General features: G+C 43.0%; 1 long non-coding RNA gene across 1 annotated transcript; it reads left to right on the top strand.

Moving 5' to 3' along the window:
- The first annotated feature begins 251 nt into the window (after positions 1-251).
- LOC120528062 lies at positions 252-13,068 on the top strand. The gene is made up of 3 exons (XR_005633455.1): positions 252-317; positions 392-581; positions 12,883-13,068. It is a non-coding gene; the product is annotated as an uncharacterized LOC120528062 (long non-coding RNA).
- Positions 13,069-14,061: the final 993 nt, after the last annotated feature.

The raw sequence follows: 14,061 nt of genomic DNA, 5'->3' as shown, positions 1-14,061 counted from the left end.
AAAATCACAACTGCTCCTCCAAATAGTTCAGCAGTGCTTACTCGTACCTCGCCTTTAGGTCCACTGACGACCTCCTCTGTTGGCCGATGACTCCTTAAATATAACCGGCAAGATTGTCCAGCCAATCTGCCAACACGTCTACCTCATGCACCTATCCAGGTAGACGCTAGCGCGTTCACGCCACGCACAGCAACACGCCCCGGGCAACTATGTATTTAAAACCGAATTCCTGTGGGCTGCGCGCGCGTGCCCGCAAAACCCCTCCGGGACGGCCAATAGCTATGCTGAGCTTAAGTACACCCGTTGCCGACTCACCAGTAAGTAAAAGAATTTCTTTAAGGTTATGGGATCCCCATATCTGCTTCAAACAAATGCCGGCTTTCTCTTTTAGTTGCGCCGCACTTTAAACTGCCTGCACTGGGCAGGCTGCGAGGACAGCGGCGTGTAAAAATGAATACATGCGGAGGAGCCGGTATTGGCCATTATACCGGCTCCACGTGTGTCCAGACACACCGCGCCTCACAACGCTCACCCACTAGACAGCCCCGCGTTCCCACGACAGCGCCCTCAACACACAAACGGTAAGCGCTCTTCCTTACAACTATATAAATGCCGCTGTTTTGATTTCAAGGCTGCTTCAACTTAAACACTTCACTACTTGGCAACTAAGCCTTAAACTCAACAGTCAGGCTTCAGGCCTGCCTTGGCCCAGAAACTGAGCAAAAGCTTTAAAATAGAAAAAGATCAAAATGTTCAGAAAAGATAAGAAGAAATCAGTTACACAACCTCCGACCCAAAAACAAAACAATGTTCAACCAATATTTACAGTAGACATTTATGAGACACTTCAGAAACGAATTGCACAAAAACAAAAGCAGGAGGAAAAAAGTAATAAAAAGAAGTTTGCCTTAAACCTGACCAGAAGACAGTATATGAATGATGATGCAGGTATCAAAGCCAGAGAATCTAAGCAAGAATCACAGTCCTAAACCCAATGCTTGAGCTGTTGAGCCTGATGAATGGCACTACCAATCATAAAGTGACTACTACTGGCTGTTCAGAGGAGCAAGTGAACCTCATAATGTCATGATCTGGCATTTCTTACAGTTTCTACTTGGCTTATAAAAATAATGTTTTTTAGAGGGCAAGGGATCTGTTTGTTACCTTGATTTTCAAATCAGATGTATTTTAAATGTTTTTGAAAATCTATATATATAATTCACTAAGGCAAGACAACCATGGAAAGCACGTCGGAAGAGGCGTGGATTCACTAAGCTGCCGACAAGTGAGACACCTATGGCGCACGCAGGAAAGAGCCACGCCCACCAACTCCAAGACCATTGGATACGACGACAACTCGAAAGGCCACGGCCACCAACTCGGACGCGACGACACAGAAAAGATGGCGTCATTTATATTCGTCTGTCGTAGAGGCCACATGCAGTGCAGGTCAGGTTAATGTCATGTGCATGTCATGCACCTCCGAGCTACGTTGACTGTTCATAGAGGCATGTTTCTAGCGGAGGTGAATCGACAAATGCAGCGTGTGAAACGGTTTGCGAGGGGTATCCCACGGGATCCTTAAAACAATCCTTTACAACTGAGATTGAAGCACAATGAAGTAAGCAGTCTTTAAAAACCAACTTTTCGGTTACGACGCACGACCGCGTGCATCATCATAGCAAACTGTTTTACATGCTACATACAGGGAGTGCAGAATTATTAGGCAAGTTGTATTTTTGAGGATTAATTTTAATATGGAACAAACACAGTGCTATCAGTCAATCCAAAATGTTAATAAACCTGAAACCTGAATGTTTCACAACGGAAATGTGAGTGTGAACATCATCAGGGGAATACATATGTGTGCACAATTATTAGGCAACTATTAGTGTGCAGATTTATTATGCAACTAAAGGAAAAATGAAAATTTTCCCATCTCACTTGTTTATTTTCATCTGTTATAGTGAGAATAATAAACAAACACCTCAAAATTTACAAATAAACATCTCTGACATTTCAAAAAAAATAAATCAATCAATCAATGACCAATATAGCCACCCTTCTTTCCAATAACAGTCATAAGCCTTTCCATTCATGGAGTCTGTCAGTTTCTTGATCTGTTGACGATCAGCTTTTTGTGGAGCAGTGACTACAGCCTCCCAGACACTCTTCAGAGAGGTGTATTGTTTTTCTCCCCCGTAAATCTAGCGTTTAAGAAGTGCCCACAAGTTCTCGATAGGGTTTAGGTCAGATGAGGAAGGGGCCATGTCATTATTCCTTCATCTTTAAGGCCTTTACTGGCTGGCCACGCAGTGGAGAACTTCGATGCAAGTGATGGAGCATTGGCCTGCATAAAAATCATGGTCTTTTTCCTGTATCACTGTTTGAAGAAAGTGTCTTCGAAAAACTGGCAGTAGGTTTGGGAGTTGATTTTGAGTTCATCTTCAATGCAAAAGGTCCAACTAGCTCATCTTTAAAAATACCAGCTCATACCAGTACCCCACCTCCACGTTGGAGTGGAGCTCTGTGCCCATTACTGATCCACAGGTCCATCCATCTGGTCCATCAAGAGTCACTCTCATCTCATCGGTCCATAAAACCTTTGGAAAAAATCTGTCTTCAGATATTTCTTGGCCCAGTTTTGAAGTTTCAACCTATGTTTCTTGTTCAGTGGTGGTTGGGTTTCAGCCCTCCTTACCTTGGCCATGTCTTTGAGCACTGAACACCTTGTACTTCTGGGCACTCCAGGTAGGTTGCAGCTCTGGAATATGAAAGTACTGGAGGATAATGGGTTCCTGGTAGCTTCACGTTTGATTCTTCTCAAATCTTTGGCAGCTAATTTGCGTCTTTTGTTCTCAACACGTTTCTTGCGACCCTGTTGACTATTTGCAACAAAATGTTTGATGGTTCTGTGATCACACACTAATTTCTTAGCAATTCCAAAAGTGCTGCATCCCCCTGAAAGACTTTTACAATTTTTGACTTTTCAGAGTCAGTTAAATCTCTTTTTTGGCCCATTTTGCCTGAGGAAAACTAGCTGCCTAATAATTCTGCACACCTTGATATAGGGTGTTGATCTCCTTAGGCCACACCCTCCCTCATTACACAAATACACATCACCTGACGTGCTTAAATCCAATAAGCATTCAAGTTAATACAGCTTGGAGTTGGAATATACGCATTAAAAATGATGATATGGTCAAAATACTCACTTGCCTAATAATTGTGCACACAGTGTACAGCTATTCGCATCCGCGACAAACATGCGTCTTCTTGGATGCTCCTGCAGGAACACAGAAGACGTTTTCCTGCCCACCAACACTTCTTTTTCACTGGCCAGCGTCTACCCTCGCTCTCTAGGCATTCACACTGCCTGCCCATTTGCCCAGACGCAAAAACTCACCGACCACCCAGTTAGTCCCTTTCGTCTGTGGTAAGAGTCCGCATGCACGTCTGTTTGTTATGCCGCGGGTTCACTATTGTGTTGTATTTTGCTCTCTCCAGAGTTCCATCTTTTCATTTGCTTACTGTTGTATTCTCACACCAACCCGTTTTAGACAACCGTGTCTTTCCAGAAGTGTTTAGCATTCAATAAATAGTTATGCATGACATTGAGCGTGTGTCTACCCGGCGTGGGTAAGCAGTTGAACCCCATTTGGGCTGCAAACTAAGTCCCACTAAGTGCGACTCATACGCTCCCACTCGTTGCGTCCCAACCCTTTGTACACACCCCCCTCCCACCTCGCTACTATCGTGGTCGGGTGTCTTGGTGGAATATATATAGAATAGCAGCCAAAACCGCACAGAGCAATGAAACGTCTACGTCAGTCACAGGTACAAGTGACGAGTTGGAGGTGGGCACATGAGCGGGCAGTGCATACTGAACGAGAAATCAGCAGACTAGCATGACAGACGGAGCTGAATCAATGTCATTCTCCTTTCCTCCCCTTCCACACTCCGTGCCGCGCACCCTCATCCCTCCGTCTGGCAGGAGAAGGTGCGAGGACGGTGCGCCAGTTTTCAGTCACTTCAGACGATTGTGTGTTGGTTCGTTCCGTGCATTGTTACAATATTGCTTTTCTTGCTGATTTATTACATTACCGATTTTTCATATGTTAATTTTCTCCCTCTGCTTAAAATAGTGCATATTTTCTCCCTCTGCATTAAAAAACTGGCCTGATTATGCGGCGTATGGTACGCCGCGGGTTGGCTAGTTAATGATATTCTGTTGTGGTGCCATCTTATGTTCTTAATAAGCAAGCTCCTCTATTTTGGGCACATATAGTTAGGGTCTCGCTCATGGGATTTGCTGAGTTGTGCTAAGTGAAATAATCAGTGCGGCAACTTATATGTCAGCAGCTCAGAGCATTCATTGCATAAGGTTGTAACCCCACCCTCATATGTATTGCTATTGATAAAGCATCTATTTTATCTACTTGTCGTTCCATCCATTTCTTAAACTTGCATATCTACAGCAGGGTGGTAAGGAAGCTAGAGCCTATCCCAGTAGGCTTAGTAGTACTTCCGGGTTGTAGGGAAAACAATCGTTGTTCCTCCCTGCAGCGCCTTCTAGCGGCCCCCGTGGCATCCAGCAGGGTTGTGGATAAAAACTCCATTGTCCATGATTCCCTGCTGGCATTCGGGGCACATCCATGCTGCAGAGAGGGCTCCTTCTGGCGGCCTGGGGGTATTGGCCGGGATGACTGGCCAGCCATATATCACAGTACCCCCCCCAGCGAAAAATCGTGGTTTGAAGCGTCCAGCCCCATGAGGGTTGTCTTCCTCCAGGAGGTACTTCTAGTCAGACCTTGGCTTTTCCTTATGTAGCATTCCCTGAAGAACCTAGGGGGAATATCATAACAGTAATCCACTTTATCTCCTGCTCTCCAGGGACAGTTTTGCCAAATGTGGCCCGTCCGTTGGCATCCATAGCACTGCCTCTGTCCTTCTGGAATTCTCCCTCTGCGACGCTGGAAACACTCTGGGAAACCAGGCTCCGCCCCTTTTCTCACTGAGGAGGGTTCCACAGCCGCCTCTGCAATCTTTTTTATTATAGCAGGAGACCCCTGTTTCATTTTTGGGATCTCCTTTTTAATCTGGGGCTTGACCACAATTTGGGTCTCTCTATGGGAAAGAGAGCCCTTTTACTGTCTGAATGCCCTTTGATTTTGAATTGACCGGAGGTGGCGTCTTTAGCACTGCATCGCTCCGGGAGACAGCACTTTTCAGCTGCTCCGGCTCGATCAGTGCTTCCCCCTCCCCTTCTGTCATTATTCCACACTCCCGTTAGGGCTCGCAGTGATTTGGCACCCGCTACTAATTAATCGCGGGCCTGGTTCACACTGCGTCCCTCTATGATGTACGGTACAGGTCTCGCTTAGTTGTACCACCGAATTAATTAATACTGGCAGTTCCCGAGAAGATCACCGCAGGTATTCGTCTAGTTTCTTAATAGGCGCTTCCACCGCTGCTCCCAAGTCCGCGACAATCTTCTGGATATTTGTCAGCATCTGCAAGAAGGCATGTACGGGCTGGAGTAGCTTTTCCAGTTCCATTAATTTATTTAATTTAGCCGAAGGTAAACTCAGACGATCACTAGCCTTACCCTCCAGCTGGGAGCCAATGAGGATGCCCGCTCCTGGCACGTGCTCTGACGGGTTTCGCAAGGGAGCCTGGGATTTGGAGTTCTTTTCCTCAGAGGACCAGATCGCCATCTTTGGGCGGACTGCGACCAGCCTTTATTAATTTGTCAGAGGATCAATTAGTCATTTCCCGGCCCTCCTTACCTTTTTGCGGGGTGAGCAGTGCTTTGCTCGCCCCCCCTTCCCCTTCAGAAAGACCAAGTCCGTCTTCTTGAGGGCGAAGTCGTCAGCAGCGGTACAGTGACCTTTTCCTTCCCAGAGTTCCCTGAGGCAGCTCACATGTTCCTCTACGGCACCCGACATGCAGAAGTCCTCTGTTTTTCTCATCTGCTTGACCGAGAGCACACCACGGTCTTCGGGAGTTTCTCCTGCCTCCTGCAGAGCCTCTGGATGATCTTCTCTGAGGTATGTGCAAGGGACAAAATGAGATATTTTAAATATATGGTCGATTAGATCGCCGGCACATACCTCGTTGTGGTTATCCTCCTCCAGAGGCCTCTCCCGATCTGTGTAGCCACTCTGTAACTCATCCCGAGTGTCGGCCATGATGAGTGGGGCTCCTCCACTCACACTGCTGCTCTGCTGAGCTTCCTTCATCCCCATGACGGACTTGGTAACTTGTGGGTTCTTGCGATTTTTTTTCTGCGTGCCTTGACGCTGCCTTCTTGGGGTTCACTGTCCACAGAATTTTTTATCAGGTCCTCTACCAAATCGATGGCCAGAGAATTCCGCTGATTACTCCACTGTGACAGATAGGAAGCACTGTCATCCCCTTGAACCCTCGGATCAGACGCCAGACACCAGATAAAAATCCAATAATTGTTTTTATTAGGACAATACAGTGCACAAAGCATCCTCCACTCCACTATACTCATACAATAAACAATAATAAATCAATAATCAATACAATCCTCCACTCCCAGACGCGTTGTCCCCTTCCTCCCAACTCAGCTCAACCCTGGGATCTCCCACAGTCCTTTTTATAGTCCTTGACCCAGAAGTGTTTCTCTCTCTGTCCATGTGACTGGTAACACTTCCGGGTCATATAAAAAACTCCTTTTCTTCAACCCGGAAGCACATCATTTCTTTTGTCCATGTGACTAGGACATACTTCCGGGTTCTAGGGAAAACAATCGTTGTTCATCCCTGCAGTGCCTTCTAGCGGCCACAATGGCATCCAGCAGGGCTGTGGATAAAAACTCCATTGTCCATGATTCCCTGCTGGCATTCGGGGCACCTCCATGCTGCAGGGAGGGCTCCATCTGGTGGCCTGGGGGTATTGGCCGGGATGACTGGTCGGCCATATATCACACCTGCTTTGACTTTTACTCCACACATTATTGCACTATATAACCAAACTAGCAGAATACCCGCGCTTCGCAGCGGCGAAGTAGTGTGTTAAAGAAGTTATGAAAAGAAAAGCAAACATTTTAAAAATAACGTAAGATGATTGTTAATGTAATTGTTTTGTCATTGATATGAGTGTTGTTGTCATATCTATCTATTTATATTATATATATATATATATATATATATATATATATAGCAAAAAGTAAAAAGAAAAGGAAACATTTTAATAATAACGTAACATGATTGACAATGTAATTGTTTTGTCATGAGTGTTGCTGGTATATATATATATATATATATATATATACACACACAGACACATATATAAACATATATATACATATACACACATATATATATACATATATATATATACACATACTGTATATATACACACACATATATATACATACTGTATATACAACATATACATATCTACATATATACTGTATATACACATATATATACAAATCTACATATATATATCTACATATATATATTAGGTGGGACTCGATTAAAAAATTAATCCAATTAATTAGAGGCTGTGTAAGAATTAATCTTGATTAATCGTATGTAATCGACACGAAATTTGCCCCAAATCGCAAATGTTTTTTTTTTAATTTAAAACGGTTTTAGTGGGCTTACAGAATCAAATAATAGACATGGACATGAATATTGTAAACTGAAGCTGTTTTAATTTCTGAAAAAAGCTTTAAACTGCATTTGAATTCAAAACAGAAACAAAAATATCATCCCTGGTTAAAATTGGGCAGACTTAAAAATAAAGTGGTAGTTTAAGTACTTTAAGTACATTTTCAGAATAGTATTGTCTTTAAATAATAATAACCAAAATTTCAACATAAAGTGCAGTTTTTCTTCTTAAAAAATAAGTCAGAAACATAAAAGGTAATTTGACCAGCTTACTCTTTAAACTCTGAGTAACATTAGCCAAAATTATTTTGTACATTAGGCTAAAACAGTGTGATCATTGAACATTTTGTAATTAGATGTATTTAGAATTACTAACGGTCACGGAAGTCCAATGATCCCCAGTAAGAGCCACAAAGTCCGCTTTCTGTAATGCATCTAATTTTGCTTGCTTTTCAGTGTGCACAAAACCATGCTTTTATCAAGGCTTCGCCGGTAGTCGAAATGATCAGTCGTAGGAACGCGCTTTATTCCGACTCTAACATTTTTGTAGCTGTGATGTGTGCATCAGTGTAATGGATGTACCAGGAAATCATGCATTGACAAAAGTTCCCGCTTGCTTGGAATTGAAAGTGTGATTAAATGCGCTATTTTTAACGCTATGGAGTACATGCATCAAGCTTCTCAGCTGTGCTTGTGCTAAGAAAGGGAAAATTTTAAAAATAACGTAACATGATTCTGCTAACCTAATATTTTTTCATACGCCCCAAACCAAGGAGATGCGAAGGTAAAATGAATCGGTAGCGCGACATAGTCAGTACATCCCTCTCGAATCAACCTCAATGTCGGCGTTAGAGGCTTAAGACTCTACAATTAGCCACAGCGTGGCTTTGTCTATGCTAAAGTATGTATTGTAGATCGGGTATATATATACATTTATATATATATACCCGTATCGCAGTGGAGAAGTAGAAGTTATGAAAAGAAAAGGGAACATTTTAAAAATAACGTAACATGATTGTCAATATACAGTAATTGTTTTGTGAGTGTTATTGAATGTTGCTGTCATCAAGGATTTGATTATCATTATTTCTTTCAATCAGGCTCGTATTTGTAGGATGTGTTCAAGTTACATTCCGTGTTTGTCAATCGCTGTAAAGATAAGAGGTTTCATTCATCGATTAGTTCCTTACTGCATCAATAAACAGCTCGCCTTCCTTTTATCTGTGATGTGACAAACTGCATGCACGGGTTTTTTTACACTGTCTTCCTTTAGCAGGACATTCACTTTTTCCACCGTGTGCTTTGTTTCCGCAGTAGCTGCACTTATGAATATGATTGTATGTATAAGACGCCATATTTTTTGCTGCCTTCTCAATTGTGTAATTCGGTTTTGTTCAGCACTCTTTGGAACTGTTGCTTTTGTCTGTGCACTGCGCCAGTTCACGGAGCCGCTTGGTGTTCTTGCATCAAGGTTCCCAGCTGTACTGGTGCCATCTCGTAATGTCAGCTAAGACCCGCACTTAAAAGTTTCTCTCGCAGTTTCAATGAGTTTGTGCCAAACACCACCCTGACCATCTCATCTTCCTCTGCATAAGCACAGTCCTTCACCCGTGAACATTTACCGGCAGTGTTTGTATTGGATTGCCGCTGATGGACGGCCTTATATGGGCAGGCACTAAATTACAAACGCTAGTGGCAGCCTGTCTATGAACTTAATTTAATATAAACTTACGGTTCACGCCGTGCTTTGTTTCCGCAGTAGCTGTACTTATGAATATGCTTGTATGCATCATTTGCTTCATAATGTTTTTCTGCCTTCTCAATTGTGAAATGGCGTTTTGTGCTCATCGCTGTTTGGAGTTCTTCCTTGTTCTCTACGCATTTACGTAGGAGGCGTGATGATGTCACACTAAACTCCCCCACGCCATCTCCAACTCAAGACTCCATTACATTATATGGGGAAAAATAGCTTCCAGTTATGACCCTTATGCGTAGAATTTTGAAATGAAACCTGCCCAACTTTTGTAAGTAAGCTGTAAGGAATAAGCCTACCAAATTTCAGCCTTCTACCTACACGGGAAGTTGGAGAATTAGTGATGAGTCAGTGAGTGAGTGAGTGAGTGAGTGAGGGCTTTGCCTTTTATTAGTATAGATATTCAGTTATCTTTCTTAATGGCCTCTGAACATCTAGACAGTGGCAAGTTCACTACAGCTCCACAGTCCCACTCATAAGGTGTACTATCAAGTTTCAGACCACCAATTGTATATTCAAACCTAACATTTTTACGTCCTATATGTAATACTTTAAATATACTTACATTAAATTTCATCTGCCACAAATGTGCCCAAACCTGTATGCTGTCCAAGTCTCTCTTGAATGATTCAACAGAATCAAGATTATCTGTCCGACCACTTAGCTTAGTATCATCTGCAAACTTAACCAGCTTGTTACTTATATGCCTATATGAATCATTTCTATATATTAAAAATAGCAGCAGCCATAGCACTGACCCCAGTGGAACACGACTCTTAACATCACCCAATTCTGATAAGGTTCCTTGCACTTTTACCCTCTGCTTTCTGTGTCTGAACCAGTTTTGCTGCCATCTACAAACATCACATTGAACTCCCACTTCTTTTCTTTGATGCCCAGCCTCTCATGTGGCAACTTATCGAGTGCTTTCTGAAATTCAAGATAAATTATATTATATGCACCACTCTGGTCAATTCCTTTTGATGCTTCCTCATAGAATACCAGCATGTTGTTAAAACATGACCTTCCTCTTCTGAACCCATGCTGATTGTCCACTAAAACTCCTGTTCTTGCCATGTGTTGCTCTGTCTTTCACTTAATAATTCCTTCCAATAATTTACCTGTGATGCATATTAAGCTTACTGGCCTGTAGTTACTTGGATCTCCCTGGTCATTTTTTTTTTTATATAACAGGATAATATTTGAAATTTCCTAGACCTTTGGATCCTTCCCAGGGCACAGTGACTTCCTAAAAATATGTGTTGTGACAGATAGGGGGCGCTATTGCTCCCTTGAACCCTTGTCCAAGACGCCAGACACCAGATAAAAGTCCAAAAGTTCACTTTATTTATTATCCACAGTGCACAAAGCACCCTCTCCACCACTATACTCATTAAATAAACTACAATAATCAATCCTCCACTCCCAGATGTGCTGCCCTCCTACCACCCAGCTCAGCTCGCCGTCTGAGAGCTGTCACAGTCTTTTTATATCCCCTGACCCGGAAGTGTTCCCACAATCCTTCAGTTCATGATTCCTTATTACTTCCGGGTCAGATAAAAAGTCCTTCTTCACCTCGGAAGCATGTCACTTCCGCAGTTGCTTTGTCTATGACGTACTTCCTGGTTATAGGGCACATGTGACTCTCTGGTCCTCCCTGCAGCGTCCTCTGTTGGCCCCTGGGGTATCCAGCAGGTTTGTAAAGGAAAACTCAATAGTCCATGATTCCCTGCTGGCATCCGGGGCACCTCCATGCTACAGGGAGAGCGCCATCTGGCGGCCTGGGGGTATTGGCCGTGCTGACAAGCTGGCCATAGACCACAGTGTCAAGGGTTTATATACTGTATTGTGACTGATGTCATTGCCACAGCTGCATAAAGACAGTTCAGTAGGTAAATTGGGCCTGCTGTGCATTCTTCCCGGCCGCCAATAGCAGCTACATCCTGACATTCTGTTAAACAGTAAACTAATGCCAAACTAGCACACTCTTAAGTTGCCCTCTATAGCTTAGCTGCATACTTAACGTGTAACCTGTTTGTCGTAAGATGTTTAGAACATTTAAAACTGAAGCTCTCACCTGCTCTTTTGGTCTTTCCTTTGTTTTCTACACTAGACTTCGTCTGGCCCAGCCAAAGTTTCTCAGCCACTTAAATTACTCAAGGAAGGAGGCTTTGTGTTCTTTTAATCTGAAGAAGGGAGCTAAAACAGGATGTTTGTGTCATCACTGCTCGCATCTTGTGTGCTGAAATAAAATCTCCTTTTTTGGAAATAGAGTTAATCATATTCATTCCTGTTAAAAAATAGTTATTTTTTCTTGGAAACCAGGTCTCGCCTTCCTGTCTCTCGTGCAACTCCGCCACCCAAAAAACAGATGGATCCTCAACAGCCTCAGGATGTCCCCTATCCACCTGACCCAGTGGACATGCCTGTGAGAGCTCCAACCCCTGTCCATCCCAGGGATATGCCCTTGAAGATAGCTCCTTCAGATGACCCTGAGTTTTTCCTTTTTTGCTTTGAACACGCGGTAATGTTGATGCACTTAAACAGGTGAGACTGGGCTGCCATCATGACTCCTTTTTTGACCTGAGATTCTCTGCAGGTTGTGCAAATCATCCCTCTTGAAAGAATTGATGATCATGATTTTTTGTTATACTGCTATGAGCTCCCTGGCCAAGGGGCATACGTTCCGGCTGTGGGAGATCAATCCTAATTACCCTATCCAGAGGGAGATGCAGGAATTGCAGAACCTTATCCTTGGAGACTCCTTCAAGAGCATTTTAGAAAATCTCGCTATTGATGCAGTGTTGTGTGGGATAAGCCATGACCTATGTGATGAAATCCAGAAAGCATCCAGAGTGATGCGGACTTTCTGTTGGATTTGACCCGCAGACTGGAAGGCGCCTAAATAATCTGGGGCAGAGGGGCTACACTAGTCTGGCTCCTTCTACTGTTGGACCGTCCTATCCACGCCCAATGGGCAGTTGTGGGAGCTACATTCCTCAGCCAGCCACTGGCTCATCCTTTCCTTTACTCAGAGCAACTTATGGTGCCAACCCTCTCTCCAGTCTCTCAACTTCAAACCCAGACTCCAGGAATCTCTAATGTTGCTGTAGGGGGCACTCAGGGTGGTGACCCAGGCAGAAGATAATTGTTAAGGAAATTCCACAGCTGGGACTGAATGCAGGTGCTTTTGTTGTGACCATTCTGGACATCTGGCTAGGCAGCTGTGCAAAAACAGCTCAGTAGGTGTTCTGTTGTGGATTCCTCCTGGCCACCACTGGCAGGTGCACACTGTCACTCTGCTAGCAGAATGGTGACACTCTGTTAAACCGTAAACTAATGGGAAAGTAGTACACTCTTAACTTTCCCTCTGCAGCTCAGCTGCACACTTACCATGTAGCATGCTTGTCACACGATGTTTAGAACATTTAAAACTGAAGTTCTTACTTGCCTTTTTGGTTTTTCTTTTCCCATCTTCTCTAGACTGCATCTGCTCCAGCCACTGTTTCTCAGTTGCTGAACCCTCTCGAGGAAGAATGCTTTGTGTTCTTTTGATCTGAAGAATGGTGCCAAAGCAGGATGCTTGCCCTTGTCACTGTTCGTACTGTATCTTGTGTGTTTGTGTACTGAAGAAAAAGCCCCTCTTTTGGATAAAGCCTTAAATATGTTCCAGCCTGTTCAACAATAAATTTATTTTTCCTTGGAAACTAGGTTTTGCCTTCCTGTCTCTCATGTCACTCTTGACGATGTAATCACTAACATTCTTAAGAACACAGGGATAGATGTTACCTGGTCCTGGTGATTTGTTTGATTTCAACCAATTTAATTTAAGCAATACTTCTCTCTTTCTGTAATTTCCAAATCACTCATTACCTTCTTAGTAGTCCCTGTTACATTTGGGAGGTTATCTACTTTCTCACATGTGAAAACCTCAAAAATGTGAGTTTAGAGCATCTGCTATTTGTATTGTAAATTCCCCTTTACTATTCCTGATGCACTTCACCTCCTTCTTGACAGTTATTTTTTGACTAAAATACTGAAAGAACCTCTTTGGGTCATCTGTTGGCTTATCTGCAATATTCATCTCTAACTGCCTTTTAGCTTCCCTAATATCCTTCTTAATGATTACCTTCATGTTTTCATATGCCATGCGTTTCACTTTGGAGTTATTCGTTTTTTACAACTTATTCATCTGCTTTCTTTTTTTCCTTTACGGCTTCTTTTTTTTTTTAATCTCCTTACTTACCCACTGTAGGATTTTTTGAAATTTCCTAATAATTCCAAATTCTGGAATGTACCTGCCCTGCATTTTTGTGATATAGTTTAAACAAGTTCCACTGCTCCTCAACTGTCTCCACACTTAAAAGCTTTTCCCAGTTTATCTTTTTTAGATAGATAGATAGATAGATAGATAGATAGATAGATAGATAGATAGATAGATCTCTCCCTTGAACCCTCAGGTACCACGCCAAACACTAGGTAAAATTCCAATTATTATTGTTTTTATTATAATAACGTGCACCAAGCACCCTCCTCTCCACAATACTCATAAATTAAACTCAATACTCTACAATAAACAACTCTTCCACTCCCAGACGCATTGCCACCCTTCCACCCAACTCAGCTCACACGTCTGGGGTTTCTCATAGTCTTTTATAGTCC

Source organism: Polypterus senegalus, chromosome 4, assembly GCF_016835505.1.
Source record: "Polypterus senegalus isolate Bchr_013 chromosome 4, ASM1683550v1, whole genome shotgun sequence".
Classification (NCBI taxonomy): Eukaryota; Metazoa; Chordata; class Cladistia; order Polypteriformes; family Polypteridae; genus Polypterus; species Polypterus senegalus.
This window is presented reverse-complemented; position numbering and strand designations above follow the sequence as displayed.